General features: G+C 42.9%; 1 protein-coding gene across 4 annotated transcripts in view; it reads left to right on the top strand.

The window, feature by feature from the left end:
- Window positions 1-13,213, top strand: part of nrxn2b (neurexin 2b) — an 884,672-nt gene that overhangs the window by 118,215 nt on the left and 753,244 nt on the right. The gene's annotated exons all lie outside the window — the stretch shown is intronic.

Raw genomic sequence — 13,213 nt, 5'->3', positions numbered from 1 at the left:
ATTGGCTGAGATTTTGACACCTACCAAAAAATGTATATTCTGTTTATTAAAGAGCTGGAGAGACAGGGAGACATCTGTTACTGAAAAAACACACTATAGCAATGATTACTATCAGAATATAGTATTTTAACAATATACTTTTTGTTTTAGCCAAAAAATATCACTTACCCTACCTTTAAGCGACTTTGGGCTTTTTTTCTGTAAAGTTGCTTGTAAATATTGGTAGTTACGGGTTGTTTTCTTTGTCATTTTTTGGGCTTGTTTCCTAATGTTGTTTGTAAACCAGTTCTTAAACATTTTCATGGCAAGGACCCCCCCAAATATTTTGTGCCATACCGGATTTGTGTAGTTAAAATGTTTACAAAAATATTCAAAATGTTTCAAGATTTTCTTTTGAAAACAGCCAATTCAAATGCCAATGTACTGCCAATGTACTGCGTAGGTTTAAAGTGCTCATGTAGCCTAGTCGCTTCTTTTGAGCTTGTTTTCATGGACCTTGTTGCTTATTTATCTCACAAAATCTGGCAACGCTGGTCGGGTCCCCCATGGCACAGCCGTTTCCTCACATTAGTATTAGCAGGACACAGTTTCACAGGCGAGATTATAATCAAAGTGGTTTTAGTGGCTCATTTCAAATTGGCTTTATTTTATCTCTCTCTCTCACCTCCCCAATACACCTTTCGGAGTGATTATGTAAAGAGTATAAACATTGTAGAATTGATATGCGCAGTGATTTCCCAAAGCAAACATTAAATTGCTGATATGGAGATTAAAAAAACATGAATATGCACATATTCATGCACGGTAAACACGGGGCTCTCTGGGAAATGTTTGCCCTTTTGACGTTTATTGCCGCTTGTACAGCTTTGCTACTCTTACCTGAATAGTGTGAGTTTGTACTGCAATCTGGGAGAAGAGAGCATGCCGGTGGCATTTCCAAGCCTGCGGTTATAGTGTCCTGTTGATGAACTTATTTTGGGATGGTGATGACCAAGTTCAGTGGTGTAAAGCAACTAAGTACATTTACTCAAGTACTGTACTTACTTACAATATTAGGTATTTTTGCTTTACTGGAGTATTTCCTATTGTCAGTACTTTTACTTCTACTCCACTACATCTCAGAGGCAAATATTGTACTTTTACTCCACTACAATTATTTGAAAACTTTAGTTACTAGTTAGGCTACTTTGTAGATGTTGATTATTATTAAAAAACATTAACCACTTTAACCATATACACATTTTGGCCATTTGAAAACAGCCGATCGTCGCGACGCATTGTGAGCTTGTGGATCTGCTATTTTCAAAATATTTGTATACCTTTTAAAACATTTGAAAACTTGTGAAACGGACATTCTGCATAACGAGTACTTTCTACTTTGGTACTTTAAGTACATTTTGATACCAATTTGTCTGTACTATTACTCAAGTACATTTTTAATTCTGGACTTTTACTTGAACCAGGGTATTTCTACATTGCAGCATTAACACTTTTACTGAAGTAAAAATATTGAGTACTTTTTCCACCACTGACCAAGTTTTAGGCCAAGTGAAGCAAGGTGTTCGCCTCATAGCATAATTGCCTAAGTCATATTTTTAAGGTTGTCTGGAAAGAAGAAATGAAAAATCACTATCTGCTTAAGTCATCTCGGTGCCTTAGGCAATCATGAGGAATCAAAATGTTTATCTGCCTTTTTTTAATATATATCTGCCTCACTCTACTCCCCTAACACTGCTGATTCATTATTATTGCCTATGTTCTCAGAATGTTTGTTACCTTAAAAAAAAAAAGTCTGCCCAAGTCAAAAAGTTGACTTAAAATCACTTTCTGCCCAACTCATTTTGTGATGTAACAAGCGTTCAGATAGTCTGAGGACATTCGAGGCACAATGAAGCATCAGTGCTAGGAGAGTAGAGTTAGGCAGAAAAGTCAATTTGGCCAAACAATTACGCAGGCAATTATGCTATGAGGCATTATTTGTGGGTCATTGGTTCAGGTCCTGGGCTTGAGATTCTATAGCTGAGACGGAGTGAATGAGTGCAATCCGTCTCTCGCCGAGTAGTGTTGAAGTGCCCTTGAGCAAGGTGTTAACCTCCAACTGCTCGGGTGGAAGCGGCTCACTTTGCCAACAGATGGCAGACTGTAGTTGTGCTGTTTAGCTCCCAGCAGGTATGTGAGGCTAATTGTTGCACAAAAAGAGCATTCCCACCGCAAGAAAAGACAAGTGTTAAACTGTTTGGAGTGAAGGTTTAGCAGGAACATGGATTCATGCGTGTATTTTGAGGTGTGAGCTTTCACTTATCTGTTCCCTGTTCCCTGCTCCCTGCAGTTGTGCATTATCTCACCCCACCTCACCACTATTTTTTTTTTCTGTTTTGTATTTTATTTGTTCGAAATAAACAAAACAAAAATCAATTACAAAATCCTTTAGGATTTGAACGGTTCAGTTTCCTTAACGGTTCCCTTTAACTACTCCTATATGGGAACCCTTACAGGTCTGTAACTCTGAGAGTGTACAAATGGAGCCAACATTTGATTCCATTTATACACTCTCAGAGTTATGGTGGTCCTTGAAATAAAAAAAGTTTGAGTACCACTGGTAGCGGACGTGTAGTCCACATACCAGCAGTAGCGGCCATTGGTATGTTTCACCCGTTTCAATTGAAACGGGCCTTGAACCTCAGTGGGCCTCCAAGTTTTTTGTATAATAATTGTTTTTTAATTTTTTGACTTGCATTCCAGTCCGGGGCCCGCCTCTGGCGGGCCGACGTCCAAGAATTTCATGCAAGAATAGAATAAAAATGATTCAGCCTCTACACAACTGGTTGGCAGCAGCTAATAATCACTGGTGTTTGTTTTGACCTGTCAAGGTGGTGTTGTTTTGTTGCCGGTGAATGGTGACATACACCAGACAACCAGACAACAGACAGAGGCAATGAAACGCACATGGGCAGGTGATGCTTCAAAGAAAAAAATAGAAACTAGATATAATAGGCCAATGTGAAAGGGGTGTCATTTCTTCTTAGGCAATCAGACACTGCATTCATGATTTGAGGCTTTTGTTCCAAAAATGTGTTTTGCTAAGATTAGACCTGCTGGTGGCGCTATAGCAGGCCAATGTGAAAAGGGTGCCATTTCTTCCTCGGCCTAGTGGGAATGTGCGTGTGAAATTTCACGGAAATCGCAAGCTGCGTTCATGATTTGAGGCATTTTGTTCAAAACGGACCAATCCTGCAAACTTTGGAAGCCAACCTTAGCCAATGATGATGGAATATGGAAAATCGGACATATCCGTGTCCGATTTTCCGGACACAAATCGGCCTCCTGGTGGCGCTATAACAGGGCTATGTGAAAAATTTGGGGCAGAGGTTCTGAATTGGCATCCAGGGTGTGTGTGTGTGCACAGTTTCGGAGCGAGCGGGCCAACGGTGTCGGAGATTAGCTGTTCACAGACGGACACACGGACGGACACACACACGGACACACACACGGACACACACACGGACACACACACACACGGACGGAGGGACACACACACGGAGGGTAAAACATACTCTCTCGCCATGCCTTCGGCCTGGCGGAGACAATAATAGAAACTAGAGGAAAAAACAAATGAATAGCCTCCCAAAGGTAACCTCGTTCTTTGGTGTGATAAAGCCGGTTCCGGAAACGGTTCGAAAAATGTGATGGAACCGATTCCTCAATGTCGGATCCGGTTCCTCCGGTTCCTCCGGTTCAGGAAACCCAACCCTAGACTAACCATGTCGGACGATCACATTTTGGTGCAAGAGTTGCTGTGTTTCTCCCACCTACTGTATAGATACACAACAACTTGGCGTCATCGCTCGTGCACTGCTTGTCTCATTATGAGGACATTTCCGAGCCAGAATTAGCGCGGCGTGCGCGTGACAAGGCCTTGTGGTTAACAGACGACAGTTAACAATGCAGAAAATGTGACAACTTAGCTGCAGCTGCGATGCGACCAGGAATTAATTGGGATTTTTATAAGAGGGCTCCCGAAGCTAGCAGACGGCCACAGTAGCCATTAGTACGGCAAGCAATCCCAAAGACCCTGAAGAGACCAATTTACCTGCTATTTACTGCCACAACACTCTTAATGGGAGACAGGATGCTCGGAAAGTAGCACCCTGTTATTGCTATTTTCTCTGTTTAATTATTGTCACCGTTTGGGGGTCCCAGCAGGGATGCCCTCTGTGGCCCTTGACTTTCCCGCGCCGCCCCCGTAATATTTCAGTGTTATTATTGACAATTACTGTCCTCCAGGTGTCTACGGAGAACAGCGCGAGTAGCAATTCACAGCTGCAAACCCCCCCCCCCCCCCCCCCCTCTTCGTCTCTCCCTTGGCGCTATACACAGACAAGAGGGGAAAATGGACACATTAGCACATCTAAGTACCACCATTCTCCAAAGTAGCAGGTGTGCCATTTATCTCGTTATTCATAATCGGGTCGACGAGACGAGGCTCGCCTACCCTCTCCCAGCGGTAAACAACGGAAGACGTTGTGCGAGACCCAATAACTATACAGCTATAGCAGAGGGACGTGCAAAGGGATGACCAAGGGTGCGTGGGCGATCTATATTTTCTTTGTCCGCACGGTATATCATGCTGCTTATTGTTCATCTGTGGTCCATTGTGCCGCCTCCACTAGTGCGTAAAACCCCATTACTCGGTCTCCTATCTCCCATTGTCGGTGAAAAGATCACCCTGAGACAACAAAGTGCAGGTTCTGGGTACTAGGGGGAGAGTCATTATAGCGCCATAGCGAGCCCCAGGTGTGTTGGTCATGAGGCAGAGTCCTGCAAGGTCCAGAAGGGCTCATTTAGACCAGCGGTTCTCAAACAGTGGTCCGAGGACCACCAGTAGTCCTTGAGGAGGTTCCAGATGGTCTCCAGCTAAATGATGGAGTGTTGGTAATGGTAACCAATGGACCCTTATAGATCTTTAACTCTTGAGAGTGTAAAATGAAACCAAATGGACCCTTATACATAGATCTTTAACTCTTGAGAGTGTAAAATGAAACCAAATAGACCCTTATACATAGATCTTTAACTCTTGAGAGCGTAAAATGAAACCAAATGGACCCTTATAGATCTTTAACTCTTGAGAGCGTAAAACGAAACCAAATGGGTCCATTTGGTTCATTTGACGCTCTCAAGAGTAAAATTATTGTTAAACATCTGCATAACTTAATTTACAAGACGTCTAACACAATTAGAGAATGTAGAAGAATTGTTATTTTGATCAATGTTGGCCTGTAATCTCTCCTATGGTGCCAACATCAATACAGCATGGATCAAATTGGACAAAATCTTGCCCAACGACAACAACATATTACACGTTTTGGGTCTGAGATTCTAAATCTCATCAAACGATGGTCCGTGGCTCAAATGCCAAATAAATAATGGACCTTGACATGAAAAGGGTTGAAAACCACTGCTATAGAAGGCACAGGGACTGGGGCTTATAGGGTCATTATCATCTCTGTCTCATGTCCTATGTTAGGCCCACCTCACGTCATGTAAGAATGGAGAGAATGACAGGCTCCATCCATCCGTATGTTGGTCAATGGCAGAAACAGACTATGAGCATGTGATGTTCTGTGTGCTCCTCGGTGTAGACGGATCTAATGTGGCAGGAAGAGAGCATCATGGAGGCCCCTCGCCATCATGGGTTGCAATGGGTGTAATTACAATGTGTATGTCTCCCTGCAATCTCAGAGAGAGAGAGAGAGAGAGAGAGAGAGACTAGCTAAAAGAGGGCCTATGGGGACCGATGAAGAGAGGGAGGAGAGGAACCTACTGTAGGAGGCCGGGGAGCGACAGATTGCTCCCTCAAGTGTTTTTCTATCTTTGAAATGCAAAAAAAAAGAAAAGGAAAAGGCCATAAGCGAAAGAAATTAATAAACAGAAATGTGTGTGGACTGTAAATAGCTTTCTTGTGCTGGAGCAAGGCGCTTTGCCATGCAAGCATATGCCAATTGTTGCATACTGTATACAGTATGCTGTTTGCATATGGATGTGTGCGCAGCGTGTTTGATTCGCAACATTATCTGACCGGTTCAGGTTGCGCTCATCCAGTTTGTCGCTGGACAAAGGATAACAGTTTAAAACAATAAAAGTCAGCACCACCGCATTGCTCCTAAAAGGGTGTTTTACTATGGGATATGTCAAAAGTAACAAACACGACCCATCGCGTATTAGAAGTAATATCAGTCACCAGAACCAAGGACGGGTGTTTTCAATCAATCTAACATGGTTGAAATGGAGTTTGAAGTTTGAATGGGTTTATATAGGAAGGGGGCGTGTGTGATAAAATCTCAAATATCTAAATACTGAACCAAGCAACTGAAAAAACTGTCTGGGGTGCTCACAAAAGCCTGAGTAGACGTTAAAATGACCCCCAGCATGTTTGAAAGGTACAAATCCCTTTATCACACAGAAAGTGGTACAACTTTTTGGCCAATTAGCATTATGGCCTTCATCAGGTGAAGGTCAAAACCGAAGCCATAGTGAAAAAGCCCCATAGCATCATAACTATACTGTATATCGTTGCTGTCCGGCAGAAACCAACTCCATGTAGACGCTTTTGCATTTTTTTCCATTTACGTCTGTGTGTTGGTAAAAAAAAAATGTTGAACCAATAAAAAGCATTAAAAAGCGCTTCTGACAAAACCAGCTAACTCCATTGGATCCTCAAACTTTCTGCTAAACCAGCTAACTCCACCAAAGTTAGCTTGTTTTGCTTTTGATGAACAAAACCTCCTAACTCCACTTTTTGTTTTGTTTTGTTCATTTCCTGAAAAATGAACATTTTGGAGTTAGCTAGTTCCTGCCGGACAGCAGAGATATCGTCCCTGTGGCATTCATGGTCGCGTCACGCCAGAGTGAACAGTAGAGCTGTGCGCATGCAGCTACAGCCAGCTAGAGTGATTATAGGCTGTATATGAGATCATTAGGAAATCAATTGATGGGTTGATAGTGCTAATGGGTGGGAGGTCCACTGGTGGTGGTTATAGCAGATTAGCTATAGGGTCGAGATTATAATCAGACTTCTTTGCCCAGGCAGCTCATTTTGTGATGTGTGTGTGTGTGTGTGTGTGTGTGTGTGTGTGTGTGTGTGTGTGTGTGTGTGTGTGTGTGTGTGTGTGTGTGTGTGTGTGTGTGTGTGTGTGTGTGTGTGTGTGTGTGTGTGTGTGTGTGTGTGTGTGTGTGTGGGTGGAGGGGGGGTGCTTTGTTTTGCATGACACATACAGAAATGTATGTGTATCTCTTACAAAACTGTGCATATATTTGCAGCTACTTTTAAAGCGCGCACACACACATAAGGCTGCAACAACAAAAAAATAAGAACATATATGCCCTACGTCCGCATAGATCGGCATTGTTAGCCAACTGTTTCTGTTGTGCAACTTCAGACCAGATGTAGTTTTTTTTTGTGTGTGTTCTCTTCTGCGCCTCCTGCTCCCCTGCATCTCCCTCTCTCCTTTAGCGAAATGACATTGGACACCTAATGCATATTTAATGGTGTGTCTCTCGCCCTCTGCAAATAAATGCTGTAATCAACATAAACAAGATTCTGTGCATAAGAATGCATATGCGTCTATGTAAGCGGAGGCTGCTCTCACTAGCTGTCCGCGCTATAACTACGAAAGGTAATTGCACTACATTGTGTATAAAGCCCATGTAATCGTGAGCCGGAGGCTGTGGTCACGTGACCTGTGTGATGCAGGCTGGCTGAGAAGGGGCAGACGGACAACTTTCTGATAACGTTTTTAGGCTAGAAATAAGCCATGCAGTTGCTCAATATTAATTCATGTCACATTTACAACAGCTAGTTTAAAAAAGGTTATTAACTCATTGAGTGCCAATGACGTCTTTTGACGGCTGTTTTCAGTGTGCCATCAGTGCCAATGACGTCTTTTGACGTCTCTTAAAAATATATATTATTATTTTTTGTTTTGTTTTGTTTGTTTTTTCTCAAAGGAACTAGGAGATAACGCTATTCAAAAAGTTGCTGCTCCATTCACTTCAATGTTACAAAATAAACTGAGAAAACGATTGATTGCTGTCCACAAGACAAAGTTAAAAAATGAAAAATAAAGTCTTTAAAAAAAATAAACTGAGAAAAAAATTACTCAAATCCTGTGAAAAACACTGTATTTTTGAGTGAAAGATGCCATTTTCAAACATCAAACAACGACCTCGTTGACATTTGTGAAACCACACCTGAATCACCTCAGTGATTAGCAACCAACAGGGGATCAATCACACTGAAGACAAACACTCTGTGACCACTTGAAAAGGTAAAATAATAGCAACATCCTGGCACAGGGATCAACAAGCTTGAAATAAGTCTGGCATAAGTTAACATTATTCTGGTGAAATAGGCCTATATTTTCATATCAAAATGTCTAAATGTGACGCTGTCAACTCTCTCTCTGGTTTCCACCCGTTTCAATCCCTATAGGTGTACAACTTATAGCTTCTAGAAGCATGCCTGCTTTGTTTTCAAGTTACGTAAAGTAGCCACGAGCCAACAAAATGCTGGACATTCCTAGGGTTCATGCAAAAAAACTGTGCATATAATGTTTCAAAAGATATTATAGATATGTCATTGTATGAGGATACGTCAGTGTGTGCGAGTGGGTGGATGCGTGCTAATGCGTTCAAGTTGTTGAGTGTAATGTAGTATAATCTTTATATATTTGTGTTTGCGTGCCTGCGGGTGCATGCTTGTGTGTGTGTGCGTGAGTGGGTGGAAAGTTGCGTTATGCAGTTAACATAAGCAGGCCCGAGAGCCTCAACTGTGCCAGAGAATAGGTACCTCTATCAAGGCCATTGTTTGGGGGGATGATTCGGTTCAACAATTTCACTTCGAATACCTGGATCTACTTTGGCGTGTGTGTGTGTGTGCGCGTGCGTGTGTGTGTGTGTGTGTGTGTGTGTGTGTGTGTGCGTGCGTATAAATGCACCATTTGCCATTTTGTGTGCATGACCGGGAGACTTGAGACTCGACAGGACCAGTCATGTGCAGCGGCCAGATTTAGCATGCATTTTATCTATCTTGAGCTCCATCATCTATCGCGAACACATTATGTGCACACACACACACACACACACACACACACCTTGAACACAACCCCTTTTTTATCAGAAGCTGTACAGAATTGCCCTAAGCCTCTTCCCATACCAAGTGAGTTATGATTGATTCATAATTGGATGTGGGTGTGCAAAAAATTGCGGATCTACAAGCTCACAATTCATCGCGCTGCGATGCGTAGCGAGCTTGCGCATCCACCATTTTCAGTTGCACGGTATTTGCGTGCAACCACGTGGCCCATAAATCAGGCATTAGTTCCAAAGCTGTCCACACAGATTGTACTGTACTTGCGGTGCGCCGTGAGGATTCATGAGTGCGTTGAGATTGTAATATGAGAGTACATGTGCACTCTGTTAACATTGTAATCACTTCAGGAAAACTACATGTAATACGCATTGGGATTCATTATGACATGCATTAAAAAAGGCATTATGGATGTGCTCTGGTCCTCTACCGCGACAGAGCATTTTCCAGACAGTTTTCTGCTGCATGGAGACAGCCTCTTGAAAGCATTGTAGTCCGTATGGCTGATTGTAAGATTGTAAGATTTTTTGATGAATTGAGTACAAAGGACCCCAATGGAAACAAGCCATAGTGCTTTTTCTCTTTTGGTTTAAAATCCTCTTAACAGACGGTGTAATGAATTGTACTTTCCTGTGCTTGTCTTTGCAATCTGTTAATACAGTATTCAATCAATATTCAATCAGTCAAGCCTACTACAACCGTGGTGTCATACTGTGCCAAGGAGTAGAAAGAAACACTTTTACTGTAAAATGAATGGCTTTCTACTTCCAACAGAGCATATAATAGCTATTCATTGTTGCCCACCTTGCTTTTTACTTAATTTTCCATTAGTACAGTAGCAATTTCCTGGTCTTTGTTTAAGCTGTATTTTTTGCAGCCAAAACCAAGTTGCATTATTATGGTGTTAAAACCACACACAGTACTTGTAGCATGTGAGGAATAAATCCTCTAGAATCAATATAATTTCACTTGGCTAGCTTTTATCTTTGAATGAGAGGGATAATCTTAATTCATAATTAATATTATTATTATGTTTTTGTAGGCGTCTTGCGCTGTATGTTCATCAAACATCCAGGAAATTGGGCTCGGATATGAGTCACAAGCAGATGAGGCATCCATGCAGGATTTATAATTCCTAAATTAGATTAGGCTTTATTTGAGACTGGCTGCCTGCTTGGCTGACTCAAAGTTTTCTTATCACTTTTTCCCTCCCTCTTCTTTGTCTCAGCAAAATGCAAAGCATGGATGAGGACGGTTATTGAAATGACTCAACGTTATCCTTATTTAACCCATTAAGACCGGGAACGCATCTGCGTGTCATTTTTAGATGTCTTTGGCTATTCAAAAATAGCAGATCTACAAGCTCATAGCGCGGCACTCGGTGCTCAGTGCTGAAAAATCTTGACAATTTGTGCAAATCTTTGAATATATATATTTTTTTTAAAGCAAACATTTGTAATTTGTAAATCTTTGCTTCTGGGGATTCTACAAAATGTCTTCTAAAACATGTTTTTATATCAGTGGTTCTCAAGGACCCCCAAAATTATATGTATTTGGCCACGGACCCCCATCTCAAAGTGTTTTGTTCCACGGACCCCCAGAAGCAAAGATTTGAGTTAAAAGTTTGTCGTTTTAAATATATATATATATTCAAAGATTTGACAAAAATGTTTTTCTCAAAAAATAGCAGATCTACAAGCTCATTTTTGAATAGCCAAATAAATACAAAAATGACACAGATAAGTTGCCGGTCTTAATGGGTTAAACATCATTTTGCGTTGGTGTTTATTTGTGTGGCGTGACAGCCGCCGTATACCGCGCTATTCCGCGGGGACGTTGTATTTGTCGGCGCGCTGCCGAACTTTGATTTACTTCAGAGGAAAGGGAGTGTCTCCTCCAGACGGCCGCGGCCGCAGTGGAGCGTGGAACAACCGTAACGACTCTGAGCTCGCAGGCTATGTAGAGGCCATTAAGAGGTGTTTAAAATGCGTCGGCTTTATGTCCTGGATGGCACCAGATTGATGGTTATTCAGTCGTTCCTCTCTCCCGATCGGCACTCTCGCACCGGGCCAAGAGGAAGCAGCTTTTGTTGAGACCAGATGTGTTGCCATTGGTAACATGACCGAACATGACTCACCCAGGGCCCCAGAGGGAGCCGTCTCCATGCTGGTGCATTGTTGAACGAAACAAAATAACGTAATTCACATTTTCCTCATGAACTCGGTCCAATATGAACTTACCTTCACCTTAAACTGCAAAGAACCAGGCGACCACCGACATTCTTTGGGTTTCTAAAGCATTGCCTTGAAGACACTCTTGAAACTCACACAAAGCACGACAGGGCTTGAACGATTCTCAGAGACCTTACAGCGTTGGCCTTTGTTATTTGCATGGAACATACTAGGCCTATTGTTATTTTGAGGACACAACCGAACCTGCGAGGGAGCCATTTTATCACACGCCTCGCCGTCCTTGATTATATCAGTACTAAGTCACTTAGACATGAAAATATTGTATTAGGCCTAATTTATTTTTCGCTGTATTGTTTCACGGCACTTCATCACCATTTATTCCCTTTGTCCTAAGTGGGCACCTCTTTTTTCATTTTACCACTTGCACTGCACAATCAATCGCTAATGGACACTAATACAAAGAGCAGGGCAAATCTCACACGCCATGAGTTCCCAATCAGCCGTTGCCTTCAAATCAAATCTATCTCCGCCGCTGATTGAGGCTCTTTTCTGCCCTGATTAGGGTCAGTACCACGCAGTGTTCTATAACAGTGGGCCTCTGAGGCTGACATGGGATTGGATGAGAGGGGATTTTGATCGCGTATGCACGGAAACCTATGGAAGTGAATTAAATTACAGATGGCCAAAACTCCTTTTTGATGGGCCACAAATTGGTACAATTTGATGGATATCGGTGTGTGTGTGTGTGTGTGTGTGTGTGTGTGTGTGTGTGTGTGTGTGTGTGTGTGTGTGTGTGTGTGTGTGTGTGTGTGTGTGTGTGTGTGTGTGTGTGTGTGTGTGTGTGTGTGTGTGTGTGTGTGTGTGTGTGTGTGTGAATGGGCGGTAATTATAAGCCGTGTGGCCCACTCAAGGAGAAATCACCTCTTCCGTCAATGGATTAATGCTATACCACCTTGCACCAAGCCATTGTGGCAGTGATTGCCACACATGTTACCGTGTTAGAGCGAGCAAAAAAAACATCCACGCCTTCATCGACTGCTCCGCGAACGTGGGGCCCTTTTACCCGTTTTTCTTTGACGCTCATCCGTTCTCGCATACATAGATAGTCATTACCATTCCGGAGCCAGCGTGTCCCCCTTTTGACAATTCCTTTGATTAGGTCTCTGCAGGGAAGTAAAACGTCTTCTGACACATCACAGCCATCTGTCGAGAATTGAACGCCTTAATATTTGTTCGGCAATACTCTTTAATTATCATCGGCTAGAAGAACCATGCAAATGAGGAGGATGGCGACGAGTAGGGCAGTGGATAGATACAGCAGGCATTTTCTGCAAGAGAGAGAGTGAGAGAGCAAGAGAGAGAGAGAAAGAGAGGGCGAGGCCTTTCCATTACCCTTATCTGCTAAGTCCAGAGAGAGAGTGAGATGAGCCCCAGTGGGCATGAAGGTGCTAGATGCAAGGTGCCACCCCACACACACGCACACGCACACACACACACACTCACACACACCAGGACGATAATGGCCCTCGACCTGACAAGGATGGGGGAATCTGATGATGGCACAGGCCACCACCAGGTCCCCCTAATGTGGGGGGATTTGTCCTATAGGCTGAGTGTGTAAACACAGCGTTATCTTATCTCTCGTACCCCGTGTCCACTGCGGGCTGGCCCCAACGTGTGCATCTACCTCTCTAGAGAGAGAGAAAGAGAGAGAGAGAGGCCCATCATTAGGGAAAACTCCCATGATTGGGATCAGCCTGTGGAGAAAATGCTGCTGGGAGCCCAGTACATTATGTTTTAGGTGTGTACTCTGTGTGTACTGTGTGTGTGTGTGTGTGTGTGTGTGTGTGTGTGTGTGTGTGTGTGTGTGTGTGTG

Source organism: Gymnoscopelus microlampas (assembly GCF_963454915.1).
Source record: "Gymnoscopelus microlampas genome assembly, chromosome: 19".
NCBI lineage: Eukaryota > Metazoa > Chordata > Actinopteri > Myctophiformes > Myctophidae > Gymnoscopelus > Gymnoscopelus microlampas.
This window is presented reverse-complemented; position numbering and strand designations above follow the sequence as displayed.